Source organism: Scyliorhinus canicula, chromosome 12, assembly GCF_902713615.1.
Source record: "Scyliorhinus canicula chromosome 12, sScyCan1.1, whole genome shotgun sequence".
Lineage (NCBI taxonomy): Eukaryota > Metazoa > Chordata > Chondrichthyes > Carcharhiniformes > Scyliorhinidae > Scyliorhinus > Scyliorhinus canicula.
The window spans coordinates 74,235,012-74,253,244 of record NC_052157.1 but is presented as its reverse complement, the minus strand read 5'-3'; the positions used below and the strand labels follow the sequence as shown (position 1 = coordinate 74,253,244).

Here is an 18,233-nt window from a genome sequence, read left to right as displayed (position 1 = left end):
GAGTAAAGCTCCCTCTACACTGTCCCCATCAAACACTCCCAGGACAGGTACAGCACGGGATTAGATACAGAGTAAAGCTCCCTCTATACTGTCCCCATTAAACACTCCCAGGACAGGTACAGCACGGGATTAGATACAGAGTAAAGCTCCCTCTACACTGTCCCCATCAAACACTCCAAGGACAGGTACAGCACGGGGTTAGATACAGAGTAAAGCTCCTCTACACTGTCCCCATCAAACACTCCCAGGATAGGTACAGCACGGGGTTAGATACAGAGTAAAGCTCCCTCCACACTGTCCCCATCAAACGCTCCCAGGACAGGTACAGCAGCGGGTTAGATACATAGTAAAGCTCCCTCTACACTAGCCCCATCAAACACTCCCAGGACAGGTACAGCACGGGATTAGATACAGAGTAAAGCTCCCTCCTTACTGTCCCCATCAAACACTCCCAGGACAGATACACCACGGGGTTAGATACAGAGTAAAGTGCCCTCTACAGTGTCCCCATCAAACACTCCCAGGACAGGTACAGCATGGGGTTTGATATAGATTAAAATTCGCTGCTCTTGGATCCTCCCGCTCTATTTGCTCCTTGCCAAACTGGCAGCTGGGGATTTTGGCAGTGAGCAGTCACCTCGGCCCACGTGACCCAGACTGAGCTGAGAGGAAGTTTGGGGGCAGCCTGATCTCCGGAAAATAACAGCGAGTCTCTGTGCTTCCTGCTACTGCTGGTGAATGTGGTCCGTCCGGGAGCTGTAAAAGTTAGAGCGGGCCGGAAACAAGCAGGTCGAGGTAAGCCTGGAGCTTTCCTCTCTCGGTCCGTGGTGGGAAGCTGAGAGTGCGGAGAGAGAACGAGCAAGATGGAGGGTGAGAGGGTGGGCGTGGTGACAGCGAGAGCTGGGAGGAAATGCTGCCGGGTGAGCCTTCTGTTCATTTAAACTGTGCACAGCAAAAGGAAGTTGGAGATGGCTTCTTTCACCCAGCTTCTACTTCTGTGGCACCATCCCAGTGTACATGGTGGTAGCAAAAGGGGGAGTCAGGGGGCTGGGGGGGTTGGGTGATGTGCAGGAAGGGCAAGGATGGTGCTTATTTGTTATTAGGCTCTGCTCCGTGTAGACCTGAGGACCAAAAGGATAAAAGACTAGTTGGAGAAAGAGAGATTGAGATAGAGAGAGAATGTTCACTGCTCCGAAACCCCTTGACCACTGGTAATTTCACTCTTCCCCTTCCAGCCCCTTCTCCCCAACAAAGATGGCAGCTGTCTAATGGTCACCATATGTCTTTTATTTGGTCTTTGTGCAGGTTTGTTCGCTGACGGAACTGGCTGTTTCTGTGCAGCTCAAGCCACGCATTTATAACCTGCCTGTTAAATTCAGAGAGAGGCCTCTCTCACCACATGGGCAGATAGGTGTGCCGCCCCCCTCAGACAAATAGCCAACAGTGTCCACGGGTCACATTGTGTTGGAGTGTGGCAAATGGTCATCACAATCTGACATCAGCTGTCTGTTTCTCTCTCACTCTGTCTCTCTCTGTCACACCCACCATCTCCCTCTGTCTCTCTCGCTCACTCTGTCCCTCTCTCCCTTTCTGTCTCTCTCCCATTCTCTCCCTCTCCTCCGGTCTCTCTCCCTCTCTCTCACACACACACTCTGTCTCTCTTTCTTTCTGTATCTCTCTCTCTGTCTCTCTCACACTATCTCCCATCCTCTTTCTCTCTCCCTGCCTCTCTCTCTCCCTCACACATACACAGACTGGACAGGATTCTCAGTTTCTGAGACTAAGTGTTGACGCCGCGGCAGGGTTTGTGGATTTCCACGTCAGCAAAAGTGATGCTGCACCTGGACCGCTTCAGTCACCATTGAGGGGTTAGCACTGGTGCCATGTGGAACACACACGATTCCAGTGAGAAGTGATGCCGGATTTGTCAGATTTGCTGGGTCCCTGATTGACACTCAGGAGGCTGACAAGCTGCAGCTGCTTATATACACTTCACTCCCCACACACACCATCCCAGCCAACAAGATGGCTCTGGTTGCGCCGGAGCACGCCCATACAGCTGCTGCATTAGCTATGGCCATAGGGCACCTAGGGGGTGGCCTGCTAGGTGGCCTGGCAGGACACCCATGCGACCCGTGGCCCTAAGTTCACAGTGCACAGTCAGCAGCGTGCCCAGCTGCATGGCAGCCTTGCAGGCTGCTGCGATGGTATTCCATGCCCACCCACACCGACCCCACAGCCCACCGCCAGGCCACCGCCTCGCTACTCCTCCCGGCCCTGGCAGAAGCCCCCCCGGCCAGAGGCACACCTGTCACCAAACTGCGGCGATTTTGGATTCTTTCTGTACCTCCTCTCGCTCCCTCAGCAGCCAACGCGCCGATTTCACAATTTTTAAAAGTACAAATGAACCTCGCCGGCGGGAATTCCCCCCAGTGGAGGTGGAGAATCGCGGAAGCCCCGGAGAATACTGGGTCAGGCCCGCTAATGATATGCCAGCACAGTTTACTGTACGCGTGGAAAGGAACGCATTGACACCACTGTTGAGGCACCGGAGAATTGTGATTTGGCTTGAAACCGGCACCCGCCACAATTTTGGTGTCAGAACTGATGGGGAGAGTCCACACACACACTATCACTCACTGGGGTACGGGTTCCACACACACTGACTCTCACTGGGGTACGGGTTCCACACACACTGACCCTCACTGGGGTACAGGTCTCACACACACTGACTCTCACTGGGGTACGGGTTCCACACACACTGACTCTCACTGGGGTACAGGTCTCACACACACTGACTCTCACTGGGGTACGGGTTCCACACACACTGACTCTCACTGGGGTACAGGTTCCCCCCACACTGACTCTCACTGGGGTACGGGTTCCACACACCCTGACTCTCACTGGGGTACGGGTTCCACACACACTGACCCTCACTGGGTATGGGTTCCACACACACTGACTCTCACTGGGGTACGGGTTCCACACACACTGACTCTCACTGGGGTACGGGTTCCACACACACTGACCCTCACTGGGTATGGGTTCCACACACACTGACTCTCACCGGGGTACGGGTTCCACACACACTGACTCTCACTGGGGTACGGGTTCCACACACACTGACCCTCACTAGGGTACAGGTTCCACACACACTAGTGTTCAGGTTCCACACAAATGGGTCTGTGTGCCAATCTCTGATTTTATTCAGTATATGACCCCAAGGAGGATCTACTGTGTTTTTCCAGAATGTTTGTAGTTAATTTGTTTGGTGCTCTGTGAAGTTGTTATAGATATTCATGGTACACACAATAAAACCATAACTAGTAAAATGGCGCCTCCATCTGCTTTTTGGCAGAGTGTACCTGAAACATCATTGGTGTTTGTGGTGATTAATGCATCATCTTTCCCTGATCACAGTCACAGGACTGGGGATAAATTATCCACCTATGCACTGCTTCAAAGCACTGTGTGAGAGGATATGTACCTGTCTCTACCTCTGGATGTGTGGCTGTTCACATCTCTGTTTGACTTTTTAAATTACCTTTCACAGTCAATCTGTAGGCCCAGAATGTATTGCCCATCTCTGATTGCCCTTCAGACGATGGTGGTGAGTTGCCTTCTTGAACCGCTGCAGTCCCTGTGGTGTAGGTACATCCACTGTGCCATTAGCGAGGGAATTCCAGGATTTTAACCCAGCGACAGTGAAGAAACAGCTAATATATTTCCAAGTCAGGGTGGTGAGTGACTTGGAGGGGAACCTCCAGGTGGTGGGGTTCCCAGATATCTGCCACTCTTGTCCTTCTAGATGGTAGTGGTCATGGGTTAGGAAGGTGCTGCCGAAGGGGCCTTTCTGAGTTTCTGCAGTGTATCTGATAGATGGTACACACAAATTCTATTGTGCATCGGTGCTGGAGCGAATGAATTTTGAATGTGGTGGATGGAGTGTAAATCAAGTGGGCTGCTTTGTCCTGCTTGGTGTTGATCTTTTTGAATGTTGATGAAGCTACACTCATCCAGGCAAGTGGGGAGTATTCCACACACTTCTGACTTGTAAATGGTAGGCAGCCTTTGGGGAGTTGCTCTGTGGGATTCCCAATCTCTGACCTGCTCTTGTAGCCACAGTATTTACATCTCTGGTCCAGTTCAGTTTCTGATCAATTATTATTTTTTAAAATTTAGAGTACCCAATTCATTTTTTCCAATTAAGGGACAATTTAGTGTGGCCAATCCACCTACCCTGCACATCTTTGGGTTGTGGGGGCGAAACCCACGCAAACACGGGGAGAATGTGCAACTCCACACGGACAGTGACCCAGAGCCAGGATCGAAGCTGGGACCTCGGCGCCGTGAAGCAGCAGTGCTAACCACTTGTGCCACCGTGCTGCCCGTTTCTGATCAATAAGCACCAAAATGTTGATGTTGTTTATCTTTGTGTGTTTGGGTGTGCGTGTGTGTCTGATGTGACCATCAAATCACAAGACACGTGGTTGGAAGTGATCAGTGGTTTTAATAGTCTTACAACTGAGCCTGTCTGCGACGAGATGAACTGGCAGCAGGCTCACAACTGCAGATCTTTATACTTCCAGTTAGTGGGAGGAGCAATGGGCAGAACCATGGGCGGAGCCAAGTACAAACTCCTCATTTCCCCCTATGGGCAGAGCCGCGCAACTGCTCGTATACCGAGTTTACAGAGACACAACACATACAATATAACACAGTGTGAATTACTAGGATTGTGATTCACCACAGTGTCTGTGTGTGCAAATGTGTGCATATCTGTGTGCCCGTGATTGTGTCTATGTCTGGGTCTATGTCTGTGTGTATGATGTGTAGGGCTGCGTGGTAGCATTGTGGATAGCACAATTGCTTCACAGCTCCAGGGTCCCAGGTTCGATTCTGGCTTGGGTCACTGTCTGTGCGTAGTCTGCACATCCTCCCCGTGTGTGCGTGGATTTCCTCCGGGTGCTCTGGTTTCCTCCCACAGTCCAAAGATGTGCAGGTTGGGTAGATTGGCCATGATAAATTGCCCTTAGTGTCCAAAATTGCCCTTAGTGTTGGGTGGGGTTACTGGGTTATGGGGATAGGGTGGTGGTGGTGTTGACCTTGGGTAGGTTGCTCTTTCCAAGAGCCGGTGCAGACTCGATGGGTCGAATAGCCTCCTTCTGCACTGTAAATTCTATGATCTATGATTATGTCTGTGTGAGTCTGTATCTGCAAGCGTGTTGGTGTCTGTGGCTCTGCCGGAGTCTGTATTACGTCTGTGTTGGTGTCAGTATCGGGGTCTGCATCGGTGTTGATGTTTGTGTCTCTGTGTCTGTGTTGGTGTTTGGATCTGCATCTGTGTTGGTACCAGGGCTTGGGTCTGTGCCTGGGTCTGTGTTGGTGTCTGTGTTTGGATCTGCATCTGTGTTGGTCTGTGTCTGGGTTTGTGTTGGGGTTTGTGTTTGAGTCTGTGTTGCTCTCTGTGTTTGGATCTGCATCTGTGTTGGTGTCTGGGTTTGGATCTGTGTTGATGTCCGTGTCTGGGTCTGCATCTCTTTTGGTGGCTGGGTTGGGGTCTGCACCTGTGTTGGTATCTGTGTCTTCCACTCTTTCTAGGTTGTGTGAGTCTGTGTCTGTGATACTGTCTAGGTTGTACGTGTCTGCATCTGTGTTGCTGTCTGTGACTGTGCCTCTGACTCTGTCTAGGTCTGTGAGTTTGTGTCTGAGTCCCTGACGCTGTCGAGGTCTGCATGAGTCTGTATCTGCGTCTCTGACTAGATCTGCAGGAATCGAACCTGGGACCCTGGTGCTGTGAAGCAACAGTGCTAACCACTGTGCTACTATGCCACCCTATCAAATCACAAGAATGGATGTGTCATCTGACTAATGGCTGGAGAGTGGGGGAGGGCAGGTCTTGTGATAAAATCACCAGGAATATATTTAATCACGGGTGCCATCCCTAATATACTAACATTAGAGGCGGCACAGCAAAAGTTCACTATAGGTCCCACGATGAGAGGCTTAGGAAATTGGGCCTATATTACCTCGGTTTTAGAAGAGCGAGAGGCGAACTCATAGAATACCAGATTCTGAAGGTGTTTGATTGGGTGCTGTTGAGAGATTGGTTGGGAAATCGCAAAGATGGGGGAGCAAAGTATCAGGATAAGGGACTGATCATTTAGGATGTACAGATTTATGAATGAGGAGCAGGAGGAGGCCACTCGGCCCCTCGCGCCTGTTCCACCATTCAATAAGGTCATGGCTGATCTGATTGTAACCTCAACCTCACATTCCTGCCTCACCCCCGAGAATCTTTCAAACCGCCCCCCCCCCCCCCCCCCCACCCCCACCCCTTGTGAATCAAGAAACTATCGAGCTCTGGGGCTGAGATGGGGAGAAATGTCTGTACTCACTGGGTGGTGAATATTTGGGATTCTCTACCCCAGAGGGTAGTTTTGAGTGGCGGGGGAGCAGGGGGAAGAAGTCAAGTTGCCTCAACACTCAAACTGTCTGTAAAATGGCACAGTACTCTACAACAATAAACAGGAAATGACAGCTTTGTTCCGAGGAGAAAGACAGGTTGTGTGTTAGCGCAGTTAATCTCACTGGAAGTCCATCTGCAGCAACTCAGGTTCAGGCTGTGGTGTGATCTCAGCTGGGCCCTGAGCCGTGGTCGGTTTGGAATCTGTTATGAGGCAAAAACCCATTCAATGTTATATCCAGTGCTGGATTCCGCTTATTAGATCCAATCTGAGATTCCCCAATATTCCTGCTGGAGACTCTGCCAGTGTTAGATCCAATCTGAGTTCCTCTCAATGTCAAATCCAGCCTGAGTTCCTCCCAATGTTAAATCCAGTCTGAGATTGTATCAATGTCAAATCCAGTCTGAGATTGTGTCAATGTCAAATCCAGTCTGAGATTGTGTCAATGTCAAATCCAGTCTGAGATCGTGTCAATGTCAAATCCAGTCTGAGATCGTGTCAATGTCAAATCCAGTCTGAGATTGTATCAATGTCAAATCCAGTCTGAGAATGTGTCAATGTCAAATCCAATCTGAGATTGTGTCAATGTCAAATCCAATCTAAGATTGTGTCAATGTCAAATCCAGTCTGAGTTCCTCTCAGTGTCAAATCCAATCTAAGGTTGTGTCAATGTCAAATCCAGTCTGAGATTGTGTCAATGTCAATTCCAGTCTGAGATCATGTCAATGTCAAATCCAGTCTGAGATTGTTTCAATGTCAAATCCAATCTGAGATTGTGTCAATGTCAAATCCAGTCTAAGATTGTGTCAATGCCAAATCCAGTCTGAGATCGTGTCAATGTCAAATCCAGTCTGAGATCATGTCAATGTCAAATCCAGTCTGAGATACTCTCACTGTCAAATCCAGCAGAGAGTGAAAGACTGGCAGAGAGGGAGAGACCAGCAGAGAGGAGACAATCACAGTGCGAGACCAGCAGAGAGAAAAAAGCAGAGAGAGACCAGCCAGCAGAGAGAGACCAGCACAGAGAGAGAGAGAGGCCAGCACAGAGAGAGAGAGGGAGAGACCAGCACAGAGAGAGAGAGAGAGAGAGACCAACACAGAGAGAGAGAGAGAGACCAGCACAGAGAGAGAGAGAGAGACCAGCACAGAGAGAGAGAGGGAACAGCACAGAGAGAGAGAGGGAACAGCACAGAGAGAGAGAGAGAGAGAGGGAACAGCACACAGAGAGAGAGAGAGAGGGAACAGCACAGAGAGAGAGAGATAGACCAGCACAGAGAGAGAGAGAGACCAGCACAGAGAGAGAGAGTGAGAGAGACCAGCACAGAGAGAGAGAGATAGACCAGCACAGAGAGAGAGAGGGAACAGCACAGAGAGAGAGAGACCAGCACAGAGAGAGAGAGAGACCAGCACAGAGAGAGAGAGAGAGACCAGCACAGTGAGAGAGACCAGCACAGAGAGAGAGAGAGAGACCAGCACAGAGAGAGTGAGAGAGACCAGCACAGAGAGAGAGAGACCAGCACAGAGAGAGAGACCAGCACAGAGAGAGAGAGAGACCAGCACAGAGAGAGAGAGAGAGAGAGACCAGCACAGAGAGAGAGACCAGCACAGAGAGAGAGAGAGACCAGCACAGAGAGAGAGAGAGAGAGACCAGCACAAAGAGAGAGAGAGAGAGACCAGCACAGAGAGAGAGAGACCAGCACAGAGAGAGAGAGAGAGACCAGCACAGAGAGAGAGAGAGAGAGACCAGCACAGAGAGAGAGAGACACCAGCACAGAGAGAGAGAGGGGGCGGAACAATGCGCCGACTGCTGGCGCGGGGGCCTGTGTTTCGGGCGGACCTGGGGAAGTGATTAAGGGACGGTTCGTCCCCAAGAAGGAGCTGAAAGAAGTGGATCCAGGTGAGACGGACTGCGGGGGGAGGGTTGGGATTTTGGAGATGGTTGGGAACAGGGGAGAGACGGTGGGGATTTGCGGGGGGGAGAGAGAGGTTGGACATTCCTGACCAGTCCTGGGAACAGTGTTGCGGCCTTGCTGTGTCCAAAGGACATGAGAAAAAGTTTCATTTTTCATGAACATTTCTTCTTGATACATATATGTTTTTAAAAAAAGTTGAAACTGTGATAAAACGTTTGGATCCCTGTCGCTGACTGTCAAACGTCATTCGATTGTGTAATGAGCACTTTTTGCTTTTCAATGGGTGTGAGAAGGCAGTGTGTCACAAGGTTGGATAAGTTGGCCAAGTAATGGCAGGAGCTCTGGAAGCAAGTCATTTGAAGAAACCTCCAGGAATATATTTAATCATGCTTAGCAACCTTATTCCTGGAAGTGTTTGATGGGGACAGCGGAGCTTAACTCTGTACCCAACCATGTGCTCAGTAACAAGTCTTACAACACCCGGTTAAAGTCCAACAGGTTTGTTTTGAATCTCTAGCTTTTGGAGCACTGCTCATTCCTCTGGTGAATGAAGTGGTAGGTTCCAGAAACATATGTATAGACAAAGTCAAATATGCAAGACAATGCTTTGAATGCTAGCAATTAAGTCTTTACAGATCCAGAGATAGGGGTAACCCCAGGTTAAAGAGGTGTGAATTGTCTCAAGCCAGGACAGTTGGTAGGATTTCACAAGCCCAGGCCAGATGGTGGGGGATGAATGCAATACGACATGAATCCAAGGTCCCCGTTGAGGCCGTACTCCTGTGTGCGTAACTTGGCTGTAAGTTTCTGCTTGGCGATTTTGTGTTGTCGCGCATCCTGAAGTTCGACTTGGAGAACGGTTACCTGGAGATCAGACCTGTGCTGTATCTGTCCTGGGAGTGTTTGAGGGCACAGTGTAAAAAGAGCTTAACTCTGTACCTAACCCCGTGTAGTACCTGTCCTGGGAGTATTTGATGGGCACAATGTAGAGGGAACTTTACTCTATACCAAACCGGGTGCTGTTCATTGTCCTGGGGCACTCGGCGCTCCTCGGTTATCAACTAATACACAGTACATCTCTTTTAGTAAGTCTCTGGTTATGTCTCGGGTTCGAGTTGTTACCAGATTAGTTCTTGTTCTGTGAAAGCAGAACAGAGTTTTCACCGTTTTAATGTTTTGGGCTGCTAATGAACTATTGTGTGGTTTAGTACCTGCTTTTACCTCTTCTCCTCTGTTGATATTCTCTTCTCTCCCCCTCCCCAGCCGCTCTTTATAATGGGAAATTCCCACACCATCTCAGCGTGTCAACTGCATAAACATCCTCTCACCAGTAGTGGAACCACAGCCCCTCCGTTCCACCACTTGTCCAGTCCTCCACTCCATTTGGGGGTCGGTTGGGTGGGGTTATCCTCTTGCCAGTCTGCTTGGTTAACTTTGTTAGAAAGAGGCCATTCTGCCGATTGTGTCTGTGCCGGCTGAGAAATTGAGCCCAGTCCCGTTTTCCAGACTTTGGCCTGTCGCTCTCTCGATTAAGGCACTCCCACTGCATCTCTAAGTCCATTTCAAATACAGAATCACAGAATTGTCACGGCACAGAAGGAAGCCATTCAGCCCATCGTGTCTTCACCGGCTCTCCAATCGAAAACCATGCACCGTGGGCGGCACGGTAGGACAGTGGCTAGCACAGTTGCTTCACAACTCCACAGTCCCAGGTTCGCTTCTGCGGAGTCTGCACGTTCTCCCCATGTCTGCGTGGGTTTTCTCCCACAGTCCAAAGATGTGCAGGTCAGGTGGATTGGCCATGATAAATTGCTCTGTGTCCAAAAAAAGGTTAGGTGGAGTTACTGGGTTATGGGGATAGTGTGGAGGCATGGGCTTAAGTAGGGTGCTTTTTCCAAGGGCCGGTGCAGACTCAATGGGTTGAATGGCTTCCTTTTGCACTGTAAAATCTATGACTTAGTGCCATTCCTCTGTCCTTCCCCCCCCCCCACCCTAAATATTGTTTCTATTCAAATAATCATCTAATGTCCTCTTGAATGTCTCGATTGAATCTGCTTCCACCGCACTTCCAGACAGTACGTTCAAGACCCCAACCACTCGCTGTGTTAAAGTGTTTTCACTCGCATCGTATTTGCTTCTTTTGCAAATCACTTTAAATCTGAATCCTCTTGTTCCCGATCCTTTTACCAGTAGGAACAGTTTCTCCCCATCGACTCTGTCCAGCCCCCTCATGATTTTGAGCACCTCTACCAAATCTCCTCTTAGGTTTCTTCTCTCCGAGGAGAACAGTCCGAACCTCCCTAACCTATCCTCATAACTGAAGTTTCACATCCCTGAAATCATTCTTGTAAACATCTTCTGCACTCTCTCCAAGGCTCCCTGTCCCAGGAAATGGCAGGGTGGGGGGGTTTCTTTTGCCTCTTTCAGGCAATGAGTTCCAGATCCCCACCACCCTCAACCTCCCTTTAATCTTTGGACCAATTTACTTGAAATCTGTGATCCCCTGTATGTTGCCCTCTTCCCTTTAAGCGGAATAGGTCCTTTCTGTCCACTCTATCTCGGCCCTCATCATTTAACAAAGTTGAAGAAAATCTCCCTCCACCGTCTCCACAACCCCCATAGTAATAATAATCTTTATGTCACAAGTGGGCTTACATTAACACTTCCATGAAGTTACTGTGAAAATCCCCTAGTCGCCACTCTCCGCTGCCTGTTCAGGTACACTGAGGGAGAATTCAGAATGTCCAATTCAACTAACAAGCATGTCTTTCGGGACTAATTTCCGCCAGAGCTGCAGTCTTGGCTGCATCTTTCTGTAAATCGCCTCTTCTACCCTCTTCTTTAAGTGTGCCCGCATCCTTCCTGTAATGTGGTGAGCAGAGCTGTGTGTGCATTACGCTGGCTGCAGGCTGACTAGTGTTTTATTCGTAGCGTGCAAGACACGACCTCTCTGCACTTCGATTCTGGGAAATGCTCAGCAGCTACAGCAGTGTCAGTGGGAGTGAGAAACTGAGTCGACATTTCGGCTCTGCCATCTTTTCATCACAAAGCGTCCTGTCAGTCACCTTGACTGGCTGGTTTCCCTCACCTGCTCCCATCAGGATGGATGCTCGTGTGAGTGAGAACTTGCAACGTTCCTCTGCCCTCAGTACCCTGTCTTCTGTCGGGTCTTCCCTTTCTTTGCTTGTCTTGGGTAAATGCATTCTCTCACACTTCTCACTTCATCTCCAGCCAAGTCTCGTGCTCTGCTTCCCAAAGTCCTGTCAATTTTGCTTTTTTATCAAAAGCCTGTGCTGCCAATGGTGTGCATACGCAACACTGATAACAGCCGCAAATAAACACCTGCCATATTTATGGGGCAGGGTTTAATATGCAGAAGGGCACATGCGCGCTCACGGTTGGCAACAGGAGAAGAGTGTTTCCATCCTGGTCTGACGGTGATGAATGCTTCCTAAAATCATACAATTCCTACAGTGCAGAAGGAGGCCATTCGGTTCATTGTGTCTGCGCGGACCTTTCGAAAGAGTGTTCCACCCATCCGTGTTCCTGTAATCTAACCTGCACATCCCTGGACAATAAAGGATATTTAAACATGAGAAACGCACCTAACCTGCACAGTTTTGGACTTTGAGAGGAAACCGGAGCACCTGGAGGAAACCCACGCAAAGTTTTTGATTTCATTTGTCACATGCGCTGAAGTACAATGAAAAGTATTTTTCTGCGGCCAGGGGAACGGACATAGTATGTACATAGTAGCCAAAAAAAGAATAATCGACAGAAGATATTGACAAATGGTACATCGACAAGCAGTGATTGGTTAAAGTGCAGAACAAGGGGCCAAACAAAGCAAATACATGAGCAAGAGCAGCATACAGTGTTCTGAATAGTGTTCTCACAGGGAACAGATCAGTCCGAGGGAGAGTCGTTGAGAGTCTGGTATCTGTGGGGAGGAAGCTGTTCCTATGTCTGGATATGCGGGTCTTCAGACTTCTGTATCTTCTGCCTGATGGAAGGGTCAGTAAGAAGGCAAAGCCTGGGAGTGAGCGGTCTCTGATAATGCTGTCTGCCTTCCTGAGGCAGTGGGAGGTGTAGACAGAATCAATTTGAGGATGGCAAGCTTGTGTGATGCGTTGGGCTGAGTTCACCACACTCTGCAGTTTCTTGCGATCTTGGACCGGGCAGTTGCCATATCAGGCTGTGATGCAGCCGGATAGGATGCTCTCGATGGCACATCTGGAGAAGTTTGTGAGAGTCGATGCAGTCGTGCTGAATTTCTTTAGCTTCCGTAAAAAGTAGAGATGTTTTTGGGCTTTCTTGACTGTTGCATCAACGTGAGTGGACCAGGACAGACGGTTGGTGATGCCCAGGACCTTAAAGCTATCGACCATCTCCATGTCGGAGCCATTGATGCAGATGGGTGGGGGGTGGATTTAGAGAGAGGTTGTTTTTGGTACACCATGCAACCAAGTGATCTATCTCCCTTCTGTAGTCTGAATCGTCGTTGTTTGAGATACGACCCACCACAATCGTATCATCCGCAAACTTGTAGATTGAATTGGAGTTGAATCTCGCCGCACAATCGTGTGTGCATAGGGAGTACAGTAGAGGACTGGGCACATATCCTTGCGGGGCCCATGTATTGAGGACTGTTGTGGAGGAGGTGCTGTTGCCTATCCTGACAGATTGTGGTCTGTTGGTGAGGAAGTCAAGGGATGGGTCAAGTCCAAGATTGCAGAGTTTGGTTATTAGTCGTGTCGGGATAATGGTGTTGAAGGCGGAGCTGTAGTCCATGAACTGCAGTCTCACGTAGGTGTACTTGTTGTTGAGGTGTTCGAATGTTGATTGTAGAGCCAGGGAGATAACATCTGCTGTGGATCGGTTGCGTGATAGGCGAACTGCAATGGATAGAAACTGTCTGGGAGGCTGGCGTTGATCCATCTCATGACTAGGGTTCATGATAACAGACGTCAGGACCACCGTTCGGTAGTCATTGAGGCAGGCTACCTTGTTCTTTTTTGGTTCTGGTATTATGGGGAGAAAGTGCAAACTCCACACAGACAGTTACCCGAGGTCGGAATTGAATCTGGGTCCATGGCGCTGAGACAGCTGTGCTAACCACTGTGCCATCCCGAAAACAAATATCATTTCCACGTGGTTAGTTTACTGTGGTCACGTTGGTGAGTGTTTCTAAACTCTTACCTCATGTGGAGTGAGGCTGCCACAAGTCTCCAATAAATGGATTCCATATTAATTAAATTGACTGCGAATCTTTCCCTCCCTATCCCTGCTATTCTTTGAGTTCCAGGCTTCGGGCTGCAGCGATGATGTCACTGGACTTTTCCTCGGATAGGTGTAGGCGGCCATATTGTGTGGTCATATTGCATTGAAAGGAGACAAAATAAATGCGCTGAAAAACCTGTTGGGGGCGGCATGGTGGCACAGTGGGTTAGCACTGCTGCATTACGGCGCCAGGCACCAGGATTCAATTCCGACCTTGGGTGACTGTGTGGAGTTTGTGCTTTCTCCTGTGTCAGAGTGGGTTTCCTTCAGGTGCTTGGTTTACTCCCACAGTCCAGAAATGTGAGGGTTAGGTGGGTTGGCCGTGATAAAATTGTCCCTGTATCCAAAGGTTAGGTGGGGTTGTGTGGATAGGGCAGGGAAGTGGGCCTGGGTGGGGTGCTATTTGAAAGGTTCAAAGAACAAAGAAAATTACAGCACAGGAACAGGCCCTTCGGCCCCCCTTAGCCTGCGCCAATCCAGATCCTTTATCTAAACCTGTCACCTATTTTCCAAGGATCTACTTCCCTCTATTCCCTGTCCATTCATATATCTGTCTAGATGCATCTTAAATGATGATATCGTGCCCGCCTCTACCACCTCCGCTGGCAAAGCGTTCCAGGCACCCACCACCCTCTGCGTAAAAAATTTTTTCCACGTACATCTCCCTTAAACTTTCCCCCTTTCACCTTGAAATCGTGACCCCTTGTAATTGACACCCCCACTCTTGGAAAAAGCTTGTTGCTATCTACCCTGTCCATACCTCCTAATTTTTAGACCTCAATCAGGTCCCCCCTCAACCTCTGTCTTTCCAACTAAAACAATCCTAATCTACTCAACCTTTCTTCATAGCTAGCACCCTCCATACCAGGCAACACCCTGGTGAACCTCCTCTGCACCCTCTCTAAAGCATCCACATCCTTCTGGTAATGTGGTGACCAGAACTGCACGTAATATTCCAAATGTGGCCTAACCTAAGTCCTATACAACTAACATGACCTGCCGACTCTTGTACTCAGTATCCTGTCCGATGAAGGCAAGCATGCTGTATGCCTTCTTGACCACTCTATCGACCTGCGTTGCCCCTTCAGGGTGCAATGGACCTGAACACCCAGATCTCTCTGTACATCAATTTTCCCCAGGACTCTTACATTCACCGTCTCGTCCGCTCTTGAAATGGATCTTCCAAAATGGATCTTCCAAAATGCATCACCTCGCATTTGCCTGGATTGAACTCCATCTGCCGTTTCTCTGCCCAACTCTCCAATCGATCTATATTTTGCTGTATTCTCTGACAGTCCTCCTCGCTATCTGCAACTCCACCAATCTTAGTATCATCTGCAAACTTGCTAATCAGACCACCTATACCTTCGTCCAGATCATTTTGATATCGCAAACAACAGTGGTCCGAGCACGGATCACCGTTCTCCATTTTGAGACACTCCCTTCCACCACTACTCTCTGTCTCCTGGTGCCCAGCCAGTTTTTTTTATCCATCTAGCCAGTACACGCTGAACCCAATGAGACTTCACTTTTTCCATCAACCTGCCATGGGAAACTTTATCAAACGCCTTACTGAAGTCCATGTATATGACATCTACAGCCCTTCCCTCATCAATTAAATTTGTTACTTCCTCAAATAATTCTATTAGGTTTGTAAGACATGACCTTCCCTGCACAAAACAATGCTGCCTATCACTGATAAGTCTATTTTCTTCCAAATGTGAATAGATCCTATCCCTCAGTATCTTCTCCAACAGTTTGCCTACCACTGACATCAAGCTCACAGGTCTATAATTCCCTGGATTATCCCTGCTACTCTTCTTAAACAAAGGGACAACATTAGCAATTCTCCAGTCCTCCGGGACCTCGCCCGTGCTCAAGGATGCTGCAAAGATATCTGTTAAGGCCCTCGCTTCCCTCAGAAACCTGGGATAGGGTCGCCTAGATCCTAGATCTTATGAATGCTTCCTTTTTCATCTTAGCTAGTCTCACAATTCCACCCGTCATCCATGGTACCCTAATATTGCCATTTCTAGCCCTCATTTTCACAAGAACATGTCTGTCCTGCACTCTAATCAACCTTTCCTTAAAAGACTCCCACATTTCAAATGTGGATTTACCCTTAAACAGCTGCTCCCAATCCACATTCCCTAGCTCCTGCCGAATTTTGTTATACTTTGTTAGCCTTTCCCCAATTTAGATTCGGTGCAGACTCGATGGGCCGAATGGTCTCCTCCACTGCAGGGATTCTATGATTCTGTAGGATGACATTCCCTGAAGCGAAATGTGAAGTGATTCACTTTACTGGAAAGAATGCAGAGACACAATATAAAATTAGAGGGTGCGAAAAAGGGGTGCAGGGGCTTAATGACCTGGGACGCGTCAGTACATAAATTATTGAAGGTGCAGGACAGATTGAGAGCGCGGTAATACAGCAAATGGTATCCTGAGTTTTATTAATAGGCCGAAAGCAAGGAAGCTCTGTGAAATCTCCCGAGTCAGTGGTTTGGCCTTACCTGGAGCTTTGAATTCTGCCCTTGACACCGCAGATTTGCCAAGATGTGAAGGCATTGGCGAGAGTGAAAGTGTAGAAAAGGTTCACGAGAACAGTTCCCAGGAGGAGGAACTCCAGCTCGGCAAAAAGATTGGAGAGGTTGGGGCAGTTTTCCTTGTGGAAGAGGAAGGATGAGGGGGGATTTTCCAGATCTGTTCTGAATCATGGGTACAGATCTGTCTCTGTATAACACTGGGATACAGTACGGCAGGGGTGGGCAAATTACGGCCCGCGGGCCGCATGCGGCCCGCCAAAGGTATTTCTGCGGCCCACCAAGTCATTTAAATAAAAAAAAAAAAATTTTTTTAATTTTTTTTTAATTTTTTTTATTTTTTATTTTTTTTAAGGTTAATGGGGGGGGGGGCTGTTGGGTTACTTACTGGTATAGGGTGGATACGTTGACTTGAGTAGGGTGATCATTGCTCGGCACAACGTCGAGGGCCGAAGGGCCTGTTCTGTGCTGTACTATGTTCTATATGAGGCGCCCAGAATCATAACCGGGTGAAGTAATTATTTTACTTAATATACTATGCGGCCCTTTGTGAATTGTGAATTTCTGAATGTGGCCCTTGCACGGAAAAGTTTGCCCACCCCTGCAGTACGGGGTACAGGTCTGTCACTATAACACTGGGATATAGTCCTGGTCGGTACAGGTTTCACAGTTGTTTCACTGTATAGCACTGATACAGTACTGGTGGTACAGGTTTTTCACTGTATAACACTGGGGTACAGTATTGGTGTGGAGTCTGTCATTGTGTAACATTGGTGTACAGTACTGGTGTGGAGTCTGTCATTGTATAACAGGGTACAGTACTGGTGGGGACAAGCCTGTCCCTGTATAACACTGGGTATAGTACTGGTGGGGAAAGGTCTGTCACTGTATAACACTGGATATAGTACTGGTGGGTACAGGTCTGTCACTGTATAAACACGATGTGGAGACGTTGGCTTTGGACTGGGGTAAGCACAGTAAGAAGTCTTACAACACCAGGTTAAAGTCCAACAGGTTTGTTTCAAACACTAGCTTTTGGAACACAGCTCCTTCCTCAGGTGAATGAAGAGGTATGTTCCAGAAACATACATATAGACAAAGTCAAAGATGCAATACGATATTTCGAATGCGAGTCTTTGCAGGTAATTAAGTCTTTACAGATCCAGAGAGAGGGGCAACCTCAGGTCAAAGAGGTGTGAATTGTCTCAAGCCAGGATAGTTGGTAGGATTTTGCAAGCCCAGGCCAGATGGTGGAGGGTGCGTGCAATACGACATGAATCCAAGGTCTTGGTTGAGGCCGTACTCATGTGTGCGGAACTTGGCTATAAGTTTCTGCTCGGCAATTCTGCATTGTCGCGCGTCCTGAAGGCCGCCTTGGAGAACACTTACCCGAATATCAAAGAACAATACAGCACAGGAACAGGCCCTTTGGCCCTCCAAGCCTGTACCGGTCATGATACCAACCTTTGCCAAAACCCTCAGCACTTCCTTGTGCCGTATCCCTCTATACTCATCCTATTCATGTGTTTGTCAAGATGTCTTCTGAACACCGTTAATGTATCTCCTTCCACAACCTCCCCTGGCAACGAGTTCCAGGCACTCGCCACCTTCTGCGTAAAAATTCTGCCTCGCACATCTCCTCTAAACTTTGCCTCATGGATCTTAAACCTATGCCCCTGGTGATTGATCCCTCCACCCCGGGAAAGAGTGCCTGCCCATCCCATGCCCCTCATAATCTTGTAGACCTCTATCAGGTCACCCCTCAACCTCTCTCTTTCTAATGAAAACACTCCGAGTCTATTCAGTCTCTCCGCATAGCTAACATCCTCCAGACCAGGCAACATTCTGGTAAAGCTCCTCTGCACCCTCTCCAAAGCCTCCACATCCTTCTGGTAGTGTGGTGACCAGAATTGTGAGCAATTTTCCAAGGACGGCCTTACCAAGGTTCTATACAACTGTAGCATGACTTGCCAGTTTTTATACTCTATGCCCCGTCCAATGAAGGCAAGCATTCCGTATGCTTTCTT

General features: G+C 48.7%; 1 protein-coding gene across 2 annotated transcripts in view; it reads left to right on the top strand.

The window, feature by feature from the left end:
• The first annotated feature begins 674 nt into the window (after nucleotides 1-674).
• Nucleotides 675-18,233, top strand: part of LOC119975074 (rho guanine nucleotide exchange factor 1-like) — a 97,897-nt gene continuing 80,338 nt past the window's right edge. The window contains exon 1 of one of the 2 annotated variants that reach the window (XM_038814579.1): nucleotides 675-795. The gene's annotated coding sequence lies outside the window, so the exon portion shown is untranslated. Of the gene's footprint in view, nucleotides 796-8,233; nucleotides 8,365-18,233 lie in introns of those variants that run through there. The other variant, XM_038814577.1, reaches the window with a different exon arrangement.